Here is a 13,418-nt window from a genome sequence, read left to right as displayed (position 1 = left end):
TGCGGGCATTACATCTGGGCAAATTCCAGCACGTCCCATGTTTTGCTCACACAATAAACTTGGTGGTGCAGAATTTTCTGAAAAGCGACAGGGGCGTGCAGGAGACGCTTTGGGTGGCCCAAAAAATTTCTGGCCACTTTCGCCATTCAGCGACTGCGTGCCGAAGACTGGAGCGCCAGCAAACACTCTTGAACCTGCCCCGCCATCACCTGAAGCAAGAGGTTGTGACGCGGTGGAACTCAACCCTCTATATGCTTCAGAGGATGGAGGAGCAGCAAAAGGCCATACAAGCCTATACATCCACCTATGACATAGGCAAAGGAGGGGGTATGCACCTGACTCAAGCGCAGTGGAGAATGATTTCCGTGTTGTGCAAGGTTCTCCAGCCCTTCGAACTTGCCACACGTGAAGTCAGTTCAGACACTGCCAGCTTGAGTCAGGTCATTCCCCTCATCAGGCTTTTGCAGAAGCAGCTGGAGAAAGTGAAGGAGGAGCTAAGATGGAGCGATTCCGCTCGGCATGTGGGACTTGTGGATGAAGCCCTTCATTCGCTTTGCCAGGATTCCAGGGTGGTCAATCTGTTGAAATCAGACCACTACATTTTGGCCACCGTGCTCGATCCTAGGTTTAAAGCCTATGTGGTGTCTCTCTTTCCGGCCGACACAAGCCTGCAGAGGTGCAAAGACCTGCTGGTGAACACACTGTCAGCTGAAGCGGAACGTGACACGTCAACAGCTCCTTCTTCATTTTCTCCCGCAACTGGGGCTGCCAGGAAAAAACTTAGCTATCCTAAGCAACCCGCTGGCGGTGATGCAGGGCAGGCAGGACCAAGTTTGGACATCTGGTCCGGACTGAAGGACCTGGCAACAATTTCTGACATGTCTACTGTCACTGCATATGATACTGTCACCATTGACAGAATGGTGGAGGATTACATCGGTGACAGCATCCAAGTAGGCATGTCAGACAGTCCATACCTGTACTGGCAGGAAAAAGAGGCAATTTGGAGGCCCCTGTACAAACTGGCTCTATTTTACCTGAGTTGCCCCCCCTCCAGTGTGTACTCCGAAAGAGTGTTTAGTGCAGCCGGGAACCTTGTCAGCGAAAGGCGTAGGAGGTTGCTTCCACAGAATGTGGAGAAGATGATGTTCATCAAAATGAATTATCAGCTCTTCCAGGGAGACCAGCCTCCAGAACGTACAGAGGGACCTGTGGTGGTGGATTCCAGTGGGGACGAGTTAATACTCTGTGAGGATGAGGATGTACACACTGAAGAGGGTGAGGAATCGGTGGATGAGGAGGATGAGGATGACATCTTGCCTCCGTCTGGCCAGTTTGTGCAGGGACAGATTAATTGCCAGCTTGTTTTGTGGGGGCCCAAACGAACCAATCATTTCAGCCACAGTTGTGTAGCAGACCCTGGCGCTGAAATGATTGGTTTGTTAAAGTGTGCATGTCCTGTTTATACAACATAAGGGTGGGTGGGAGGGCCCAAGGACAATTCCATCTTGCACCTCTTTTTTTTCTTTGCATTATGTACAGTTTGGGGCCTAGTTTTTCAAACTGCCATCCTGTCTGCCACTGCAGTATCACGCCTAGATGGGTCACGTGTTTGTGCCGCCCACTCGTGTCGCTTAGCATAGTCATCCAGCTACCTCGGTGCAACCTTTTGGACATAAAAACACTATTGTGAGGTGTTCAGAATAGACTGGAAATTAGTGGAAATTAAGGTTATTGAGGTTAATAATAGCATAGGAGCAGAAAAACCTACAAATTCTGTGATTTTAGCTGTTTTTATGCTTTTTTTTAAAAAAATACAGATACAAAACCCAGAACCCAAAACACGGAAGGGTGGTTTTGGCAAAACCAATCCAGATCCAAAACACAAAGAAAGATCCAGATCCAAAACCAAAACACGAAAAGTGGCCGGTGCACACCCCTAGTCTGTTTGTTTGTTGTCTGTCTGGTTATGCATTCGGACACCCCTGCATCGGTTGGGATGAAAGCAACTCGAGATGGACCATTTGGATTCCAGCCAGGTTTTAGGGTGGTTAGTGTCCCGGTCGGACCTCCCGTTGTGTACACTGGGCAAAACTTTGACCTGGGGAGCCTGTTCTGGATCTTCCAATGGATGGATTTGGACGAAAATCTTGCAGAGTGGTAACATTGGATCCCAAAAGACAAACAAGGGGGTTGAGGTCCCGGTCAGACCTCCCATTGTTGTACGTTGGACAGAACTTTGACCCAGGGAGCCTGTTCTGGGCCTTCCACTGGCCGGATTTGGATGAAAACTTCGTCCCTACATGCAGCTCAATCTGACAATGCTACTGACAACCCCATGCTGCGGGATGCGGCAGGGGCCGACATGTCGGGCCCCTGGATCGTCTAATGTGTACCGGCCACCTGATATGTCATCCTGTTGGCGGGGGAGGTCGTCAGTCGCATTGCTCGGTACACATATCGTTTAGTGTGTACCCATCATTAGGCTTCAAGTTCCACTTTGAAAAAAAATAAATACATTTTAAAGCAATATTTATCTTTTTATTATTATTTTTAATCCATATTCCGATTAGGACACAATGGCCCTCATTCAGAGCCGTACGCTCTGAATGAGGGCCGCCCTCCATAAAAATGGAGCGTCCTCCTGGACGCTCGTATAGCTGTGGGTCACCACCCACAGCCTATACGAGCGTGCAGTTTGATGGCCGCGATGGTCGTGACCATCGCGACCATCGAAACTGCGAGCCGGAGCCTGCGGTTGAGGTTTTCAACCGCAAGGCCCGGAGTGATTTTGGCTCTATCAGAGCCAAAATCACTCCCACTGACATCACTCGTGATGTCAGTGGGCCGGCTTCTGACGGTAGGCGTTCCCGTGGGAACGCCCCCGTCAGGGAGGCACGCCCACCAAAGGGGGCGTGCTGTCAATCAACATCAACAGCACGCCCCCTTTGATCAGACACAACGAGCAAAGGACTTTCCTTCGCTCGTCGCGTCTGGCGCATGCGCACAACGGAGCTCCCTCCGTCGTGCGCATGCTCAGTGCAGAACATCGACCCACTTGCGAGCGGACAGCCGCTCACGAGTGGGTCTGAATCAGGGCCAATGTTTTTAATTAAATAAATAAAACCCTTTTTCTATGAATATCCTCTGTATTGCGATAGAGAAAGGAGGAATTCAGCTGTACTTGTAGTCAGTATTAAATAGGCTTCCCCATACTTCATACACTTTGCAACAATGTTTCTTAATTGTTACACACAGTAGGTAAAAGAGAATCTGTTATCTACACATCAATTGCAAACTTTGGGTCTGATTCAGACCCGCTCGCGAGCGGGTCGATGTTAGGCCACTGCGCATGCGCAAGACCCGGCTAGCGACGGGCGCTCCGTCGCTCCGGATCTCGCACCAATGCGAACGCCTGTCCCATGTGAACGCCTGTCGTTTGTGGGCGGCCCCACTGACATCACCAGTGATGTCAGTGGGAGGGCTCTCTGGGGCTTGCGGCTACGAGACCCTACCACAAGGGTCTTATCGCAAGCCTGATGGTCGCGTTGGTCTTGACCATCGCGACCATCATCCTGGCCGCTCGCAATAGCTGTGGGTGGGTACCCACAGCTATGCGAGCTGGCCAGGAGGCCGCTCCAAAAAAAAAAAAACGCCCTGATTCAGAGCGAGTGCTCTTTCAGAGCGTCCGGCTCTGAATCAGGGCCTTTGTGTGGGCTGACCCAATTTTCGTGATGAGTGCGTTCAGCGCTACACATTTACACAGGACGGCGCTAGGCTTCCAGCGCCGGTCCTGTGCTGCACGCCTGAGCCCGTTCCCTCCCCCTGAGCGCTTGCCCAATAGCGCCAGGAGGCGGGCTCAGGCTGTGCATAACACACGCATCGCCGCCAGCACTGGCGGCGATGCGTGTGCTAAACAGCAGCCAATGAGAGTCAGACTCTCATTGACTGCTGCAGCAGTCATGACGTCTGTCCCATAATGCTGAGCGCGCCAGCCCTGGCGTGAGCGGCGTCGCGAGCAGGACCAGGAGCAGAGATTCAGGTAAGTATATTTTTTATATATATATATATATATATATATATATATATAATTTATTTATTTATTAACCTATCTGCACAACGGGGGAGGGGGGTGGCTACTACTGGGGGGACCTCTACTGGGGGCGGGGTGGCTACTACTGGGGGCGCCATTGGGAGGACCTACTCTACTGGGACTACTACTTGGGGGGGAACTACCACTGGGGGCATTATAACAGGGGCCTACTACTAGAGGCACTGCACTCGGGGGACCACTACTGGGGGCAATAATAGGAAGGGCCACTACAGGGGGCACTTGATAGGGGGGATCACTACAGGGTGCCTGCATAAGGGGACCACTACTGGGAAAACTGCATGGGGGGGACTACTGCTGGGGGCACTATATAAAGGGCACTGCATAGGGGGGGGGACTGCATAAGGGGATACCGCTACTGGGCGCACTGCATCGTGGTGACTGCTACTGAGGGCACTGCATAAGGGGGAACACTACGTGGGGCACTGCATTTGGGGGTCCACTACTGGGGGTACTGTGTAAGGGGAATTAATTGGGGGCTGTATAAGGGGGACCACTACTGGGGATACTGTATAAGGGGCACTACTATGGGCCTGCATAAGAGGGACCACAACTGCATACTGGTTGTACTGTATAAGGGGTACTACTGGGGTTAAGGTGCATATGGATAGGAATGTTCAGCGTGAAAATAAAGGGGTGTGTCATGTTGACACGCCCCATTTTTAAGCGACCACGCCCATTCTTTTCCAGTGCGCGCACATCTCAGGATGTTGGGGGGGGCGCTCCCTTTTCAAATTTGCCCTGGGCTCCAAATACCTTAGTTACGCCACTGGTACTGAGCATTTAGAATCAAAATTAGCGTTATAAAAGCATTAAACCAAAGGAAACCAAACTACAAGCTAGCAAAACACGGATGGACTACACTCAAGCTATTCAGTGAGTCAACATAAACATCAAACTACCTCCTGCAGTCTGCATAACCTGCACTCTTTACATTGATCTCCCTGGTTTGGACACTGCAAAACTTTTCTCCTTAGTTGCAGCTTCAAGCATTGAAATTTCTGTTTCTGAAACACATCTGAATGCACATCCCAAACAATGTAATTTGCCTTATATACACATGATTACCCTGTCTAAATGTACCTCTTACCAGTGTATTATTTACTATTATTCATTTGACTTTTATTTCTCCTACACTACTTACCTACTCTCTTCCACTACCTCACTGCCATAATACACTGCCTAATTGTCTACCTCCCCTCTAACACCTGCATCCTCTGCTGTGCTTCCCTGCCTACAGTACCACTTATTTGCTCACTTGTCATCCTTTGCTCTCCCTCAACCCTGTGCCAGCCACCATGCCACCTCGCCCCTGCCCCATACCAACCATCTCCACCGGCTTACATCTTCCCCTTAGATCTAGCCCACACCCTCTCACACACAACCCAGACAATCTCATCCACATATCCCCCGTCCCCTCCCTCCCATTTTCCTGTGCCCTCTGGAATACCAGATCCGTCTGCAATAAACTGCCCGCTATCCACAACCTCTTTATTTCCCACTCTTTAAATCTTCTCGCTATCACTGAAACCTGGCTCTCCTCCTCTGACACCGCCCTCCCTGCTGCGCTCTCCTATGGGGGCCTCTCCTTCACCCACTCTTTCAGACCTGACAACTGCCAAGGTGGTGGAGTTGGCATCCTCTTATCCCCCAACTGCACCTTTCGCATTATCCCACCTGAGCCCTCCCTTTCTTTCTCCACCTTTGAGGTCCACTCTATCCGTCTCTTCTACCCCATTCATCTCCGTGTTGCAGTCATCTACCGTCCCCCAGGCTCCCCCACCCAATTCCTTGACAACTTTGCCGCCTGGATTCCCCACTTCCTCTCTGCTGACCTCCACTCTATAATCCTTGGTGACTTTAACATCCAGATTGACATCACAAATCCTGCATCCACCAATCTTCTTGCCCTCTCCTCCTCCTTTGGACTTTCTCAATGGACCTCTGCTGCTACCCACTGCCTCGGCCACTTCCTTGACCTCGTCTTCACCCATCTGTGTGCTCTCTCTGACTTCTCCAACTCTCCCTTCCCCGTTTCTGACCACCATCTACTCTCCTTCACTCTCTCAAGTCCTCCACTCCTCCCCTCACCCAAAGCCACCATCACCAGACGCAATCTTGAGTCTCTCGACCCTGCTGTCCTGTCTTCCTCACTTGATACTCTCCTTTCTCCTCTATCAACCATGGCCTGCCCTAACCAGGCAGCCTCCTTCTACAACATCACCCTCATTTCTGCACTTGACTCCATTGCCCCCTCCTCCTCTGTCCCCCTCCGTCAGTCCAAACCTCAGCCCTGGCACTCCAAACTGACCCGGTTTCTCCAAAAATGCTCGCGCACAGCTGAGTGCCTCTGGAGGAAATCTCGCTCTTTGGCGGACTTCCTTCACTTCAAGTTTGTCCTCTCTTCCTACAGCTCGGCCCTCTCCCTCGCCAAGCAATCCTTCTTCCAGTCGCTCATCTCCTCTCAGTCCTCCAATCCCCGCCGCCTCTTTGGTACTTTCAGCACTCTCGTCTGCCCCCCACCTCCACCCCTTCCATCCTCCCTCACTGCATTTGACTTTGCCTCCTTCTTCTCTTCCAAAATTGAGGCAATTCGTCACAGTATATCCTCCAATCTCCCTGCTGCAACCCCACCTCCCCCACCATCCGCACCTCCCGGCCACCCCATCTTGTGCTCCTTCAGCCCCACCACGGGTGAGGAGGTCCACTCCCTCATCTTGTCCTCTCCCCCCTCCACCTGCCCCCTTGACCCCCTCCCTTCTCACCTTCTATGCTCCCTCTCCTCCACTGCCTGCTCCCACCTTGCTCACCTTTTCTCTCTCCACCGGCATCTTTCCCTCATCGTTCAAACATGCTCTTGTCACACCTATTCTTAAAAAAACACAACCTCGACCCGTCCTCACCTGCCAATTACCGCCCCATTTCTCTTGTCCCTTTTGCCTCCAAACTACTTGAGCGGCTTGTCTACAGCCGCATCACCAGCTATCTCTCTGACAACTCCATCCTTGATCCTCTCCAATCTGGCTTTCGCCAACGTCACTCCACTGAAACTGCCCTGGCCAAAGTCACCAATGACCTACTTGCGGCCAAATCCAGGGGACACTTCTCTCTGCTCATCCTCCTGGACCTCTCTGCAGCCTTTGACACTGTGGATCATACTCTCCTCCTTCGCACCCTTCACACCTTTGGCATCTCTAAAACCGTCCATGCCTGGTTCACTTCTTACCTCACCAACCGCTCTTTCTTTGTGTCTTCCTCCGGCTCCACCTCCCCCCCTTCCACCCTTCACGTTAGTGTCCCGCAGGGTTCTGTCCTGGGCCCACTGCTCTTCTCCCTGTACACTTCTAAACTGGGAGAACTCATCAGCTCCTTTGGCCTCCAATACCACCTCTATGCCGATGACACACAACTATAACTCTCCTCTCCTGAACTCTCCCCTTCTGTCCTCTCTCAGATAACCAGTTGCCTCTCCGCCATCTCTTCCTGGATGTCCGAGCGCTCTCAGAAGCTCAACATGGACAAAACTGAACTCATCATCTTTCCCCCTAATAGTCTCCACTCCAACCAATCTCACTATCACTGTTGATAACACAATCATCTCCCCTGTCCCCCAACTTCGCTTCTTGGGTGTTACCCTTGACTCCACCCTCTCCTTCACACCCCACTTTCAATCTCTGGCTCAATCCTGTCGACCCCAGCTATGCAACATCGCTCGTATTAGGCCTTTCCTCTCCCAGAATGCTACCAAACTGATTATTCATTCACTAATCATTTCTCGGCTTGACTACTGCAACCTTCTCCTTACTGGCCTCCCACGTTGCCATCTTGCTCCCCTCCAGTCTGTTCTCAATGCGGCAGCTAGACTTATCTTCCTCTCCCGCCGTTCAACTTCTGCTGCTCCCCTCTGCCAAAACCTGCACTGGCTCCCATTCCCCTACAGAATCCTCTTCAAACTCCTCACCTTCACATACAAGGCCCTCTCTAACTCTACTGCTCCCTACATCTCAAACCTCATCTCCTTACATACTCCCTCCCGCTCACTTCGGTCTGCCAATGACTGTTACCTCTCCTCCACCCTGGTTACTTCATCTCATGCACGTATTCAAGATTTTGATTGTGCAGCCCCCCTTCACTGGAATGAGCTCCCTCACTCGATTAGGCTCTCCCCGACCTTGCAGAGCTTCAAACGTGCACTGAAAACCCACCTGTTCATCAAAGCGTACCCTTCCAACACATAACCACGTCACCAGGTCTCTGTCCCTCCTGCCTCAGCCATCTCTACCTCGCCTACTTCCTGCACTCAGGTCCACCTCTACACACTCTTGCCTCATGTCATCTGTCAGTCTCCCCTAGATTATAAGCTCCTAGGGTCCCACTGTCTCACAGCCTTCTTCTCTAGCACTTCTATGACAGCCTTCACCTTCCCAGCTGTATTGTGTATGGAGAATTGTGTTGCTAATTATTACTTGTGCTCTGTTTATAAGTTGGTTACTGTATTGTAATGTTCTGTGTACCCTTTACTGTATGTACGGCGCTGCGGACCTCTTGTGGCGCCCTATAAATAAAATGTAATAATAATAATGATTAGAACGCCGAGTATGAGAACCCGCTTATGAAACAATATGTAAGTGAGTAGAATCGGGGGATTGTATAGGATGTCTTTTGTATGTACATTATGTGGAATTACTTTTTACTATGTCCTAACAAGTTTTATATGGCTTGATTGTCTTTGACCCCACCTCCTCCAATGAGGGTGGAGATGTGGGTATTTAAGTTGGATCCGAGACTCATTTGTATGATGCCTTGATAAAGACCTGAGGGTAGAAACACTTTGGCCTACATTTTCTATTACCCTACCATCTGGATTTTACTATTGAACTTTAGAACTGACTTTGGACTATTTTGTGGCTTATCTGGAATATCCTGTTTGAGTCATCCGTGTTTTTTATATATTGGTATATTATCCTTCAAGTGTGGTTTGGTATGCTATTTTATTACCTTTTAATGCATTTTTTAATAAATAATTGAAGTCTCATGATTGGAAGAGATTCCTTAAATCTCGGATCCACTTCAAAGATAAAGATACCTTTACAGGAGAGAACATCTGCCTTTCCACGTGGGTATGGTACGCTCACTGATAAAGGAACCATTTTAAGACTGTACACATATATGTTTGAAAAAGCATGAGATATCCCTTACCCATATTATATGTTGACGTTTGACAATTGAAAGATACCTTTATACCTTTACCTACCCACTTGTCCATGTGAGTCGGGTGCTTTGTGGATTTAGTCCCCTTCTTTCTACATCAGGGTCAATAGGGTATCCACAGGATACCTTGGGTATAGGTGATGACATCAGGCATCGGGTACCATAGAGTTAAGTTTCAGCCTCCCAGGATGCACTAGGGTCCCCCTCCTATACCCCGCCCCCGAGCCAAGGCATCTCAGTTTCGTTGGTGCCCAGCTCGGAGTCAGAGCACCTGTTTAGAGGGGGGCTAAGGATAGCCCCTGAAGTTTTCTTCAAGGCAGCTGTGGCTGCCCATCTGGAGGTACAACATGGACAGTCATTATTGACGTCCATGCTGTCTTGTCTACCAGAACGCCGGTACTGATCCGGGGATGCTGGTAGGCATCTGGGGTCACAGCTAGCGGTGACCCCAGATGTTTGGGACCATGGCCGGCTTTAAGGGGGACAGCAGGTAAGCAGCGGGGTCCCGTGGTAGGTCCCCGCTGACACATGGTCCGGAGTCCCCAGGCAGGGGGCTCCCTGGGGACTGGCTGCAGCGTGGAGCCAGGTAACAGACCTGTGCTTCCACTACCCCCCTGGGACAGCGGACCGCAGCTGTGCGGTAGCGCTGCGGCGTCCTAGGGGTTAATTGCATGCCAGGGGAGCGCGCCTTCCCTGTATACAGCCGGCGCCTCCCCCGCTGCACACTCTCTGCACTAGCCGATTGGTCCTGTGACAGCGCTCCTCCCCAGGCCGGCCTCCTCTCTGCTCCTCGGTGGCCATCTTTACAGAAAGCATTGTGAATGCTGCTGGAAGCTGCTGATCGGTGGTTTCGTGGTCTGGGTCCCCCGGCATACTTCTCCTCCGTTGGAACAGGTCTGTGTATGCAGCGCTGTGTCCTACCAGGCTCTGTGTCTGCGTAGTTGAGAATCAGCGCTGATAGTGCAGGAATTGATTTCTTTGCATTGTATGTGACTTCTGCTAGCGTCTGCTGCCTGTACTTTCACTTTCTACTGTCAGCCTTTTCACTGTCCCTGCTCTTCTTCTGCTAAAGCCCTTGCGGTGCGGTGATTGCAGGGCGGTTCTCCCACTATACTAACATGTATCAGTGAGAGGGGTCACATACTTGCCATCATGTCTGAGAGTGGTTTTCCTCTCCAGCTTCTGTGTACTACGTGTAAGGTACCTATAGCGGAGGGGGAGGGTAGCGCGGAGGGGTTTTTTATTGGCGCGGCCAATTACTGTCACGGCTCCGGTACAGGAACTGCCCTGGGCTTGTTTCGCTAAAGCGCTTACAACCCTAGTGGGCAAGTTAGCTCCGCAACCTGCGTTCTCTCAGATGGGATTGTCCCAGCAGTCAGTGGTGTCTTCACCCATGCAGGGGTTCCCGAGACAACTGATGGTACCCCACAGTCTCCCTATTTCCCCTCCTCAGGTCTCTCAGGAACCTGCGTGGGTTAATTCTCTGACAAGTTCTGTACACCATTTGTCGGACGTGGTACAAGGGGAGTCTGTGTTGCGGCCTCACAAGCGGCCCGTGGCGTCTCTGTCCACTCCTTATGAGGATGACGACGGGACGACCGATGATGGGGAGATTCTGGATCTTTCGGACCAAGAACCTCTCCATACTAAAGAGTCGGACGCTAAGTCTAAGGTTTATATTCCTGGCCTTATTCGTGCAGTCCGCACTGCTTTAGTTATTGAGGATGATGAACCTCCGGTATCAAAATCCAAATATGCCTTTTTCAAGGATATTAAGGGTGACGCCACAGTGTTTCCTCTTTCAGGTCAATTGGTGGACCACTTAGAGGAGGCGTGGAAACATCCTGGCAAACGGTATCAGCCTCAAAGACGTTTAGCAGTGGCTTATCCGTTTGCGGACAATTATTTTTCTAAATGGGAATCCCCGCCACAAGTGGATTACCATGTGACACGCCTGGTCCGAAGTGCCACGTTGCCCATGTCCTCCTTGAAGGATGCCATGGACCGTAAGGTGGAGATCTGCCTAAAGTCCGTTTATTCCCTCGCGGGAGGGCAGCCAGGCCGCCTATGGCCCTTTGTAGGGTAGCCAGAGCTATGGAGCGCTGGGCAGATAGTTTGGAAGCATCTTTCCATTCCGACTGTTCGGCTGAACAGACAGAGTTGATAAGCAATCTCCGGGATTCGGCCACTTACATTAATGAAGCGGCTTTAGATATCAGTACCCTGACTTCTCGGATTTCTTCGGCAGCTGTGGCGGCTTGTCGCACCTTATGGTTGCGATCTTGGAAGGCGGACGCTGATTCCAAAAAGGGCTTGGAAGCTTTGCCTTTTAACAGAGTCCTATTTGGTCCGGATCTGGACAAAATTGTAGCCACGCTGGCGGCAGCCAAATCGGCATGTCTCCCGTCTGCTGCAGTTCCTTCCAGTTCAGGTACGTCGTCCTTTCGGCCTTACAGGGCCCAGGGTAGGCCTAAAGCACAGTCTTTTCCCCGACAGGCTGGCCCCAAGAAATCGGCCAAGCCCCGGAAGCAGGCCTGGAGTACCGGACGTCCGGCCCCTAAGTCTGGTGACAAACCTGCGGCCTGATGGTCTGGGCCTCACTTTGGGGGATCCCAAAGTGGGAGGCCGCCTGTTACGGTTCGCCCAGTGTTGGTCGGTAACCACGACAGACAGTTGTGTTCACGAGGTGGTTTCTCACGGGTATGCCCTCTCCTTTCGGCACAGGCCCCCATCCCGATTCTTCACCACGGGTCTTCCATCAGACCGGAACAAAGCCACGGAACTGCGGAATGTTTTGCACACTATGCTCCAGGCTGTAGTTATAGTGCCTGTTCCTTTCTCCCAGAGGGGCCTGGGTTTCTATTCCAATCTGTTTTTGGTGCAGAAACCCAATGGGTTGTACCGTCCCATCCTCAACCTCAAAGCACTCAACAAGTCCTTGCGGGTGCCGAGGTTTCGGATGGAGACCCTACGGTCCATCATTCTGGCGCTGGAACCTGGGGATTACATGGTGTCGTTGGACATACAGGACGCTTACCTGCATGTCCCTATTCTTTCGCGCCATCAACAGTTCCTCAGGTTTGCAATCCGCAACGATCTCTTCCAGTTCCGGGCGTTACCGTTTGGCCTGGCGACGCACCACGTGTGTTCACCAAGGTTATGGCGGTCATGGCGGCTTCCCTGCGGCTGCAGGGAGTCCGCATGTTGCCATACCTAGCCGACCTTCTGTTGGTAGCAGGAGCTCCTTCTACACCATTTGGATCTGACGATTGCAGTACTGCAACGGAACGGCTGGTTGATAAACTGGCAGAAGTCCACCCTGGTCCAGTCTCAGAGGATTCTGCACCTCGGAGCCTTATTGGACTCCAGTCAGCAGAGGATCTTTGTGACGGAAGAAAAGATCTCCGCCTTGCAGTTGAGGGTGCGCAGTTGTCTGCAGAGTCGCCGGGTGTCTCTTCACTCGGCAATGAGGTTACTGGGCTCCATGGTGTCAGTGTTCGACATGGTGGAATATGCCCAGTTTCACTCCAGACCTCTGCAGCAATTGATCCTGACTAAATGGAATGGACTGCCTCAGAGTCTCAAATCCCAGACGATGGTGCTCACTCCGGAGGTACGCCTGTCCCTTGCCTGGTGGTTGCAGACGACCCATCTCAACAAGGTTCGTCCGTTTTGGGTGGCGAACTGGGTCCTATTGACAACGGACGCCAGTCTTCGGGGCTGGGGAGCGGTCACGGGTCCGCACTTGTTCCAGGGCAGGTGGACTCAGGTGGAAAAGGAGCTTCCAATAAACATCTTGAAACTCTGCGCCGTTTTCAATGCTCTCCAGCAGGCACATCGGGTTCTCCAGGGTCATCCCGTGCAGGTCCAGTCGGACAACGCCACCACCGTGGCCTACATAAATCGGCGAGGAACCCGAAGTCGGGCGGCACTCGTAGAGGTGTCCCGCATCCTGATCTGGGCGGAGCGCAATCTCCCGGGCCATATCAGCAGTATTCATCCCGGGAGTCCTCAACTGGGAGGCCGACTTTCTCAGTCGCCAGGACGTTCATCCGGGGGAGTGGTCTCTGCACTAGGACGTCTTTCAACTTCTGGT

Source organism: Taudactylus pleione, unplaced genomic scaffold (genome assembly GCF_031769625.1).
Source record: "Taudactylus pleione unplaced genomic scaffold, aTauple2 ptg000095l, whole genome shotgun sequence".
NCBI lineage: Eukaryota > Metazoa > Chordata > Amphibia > Anura > Myobatrachidae > Taudactylus > Taudactylus pleione.
Note: the sequence above shows the minus strand (reverse complement) of the source record.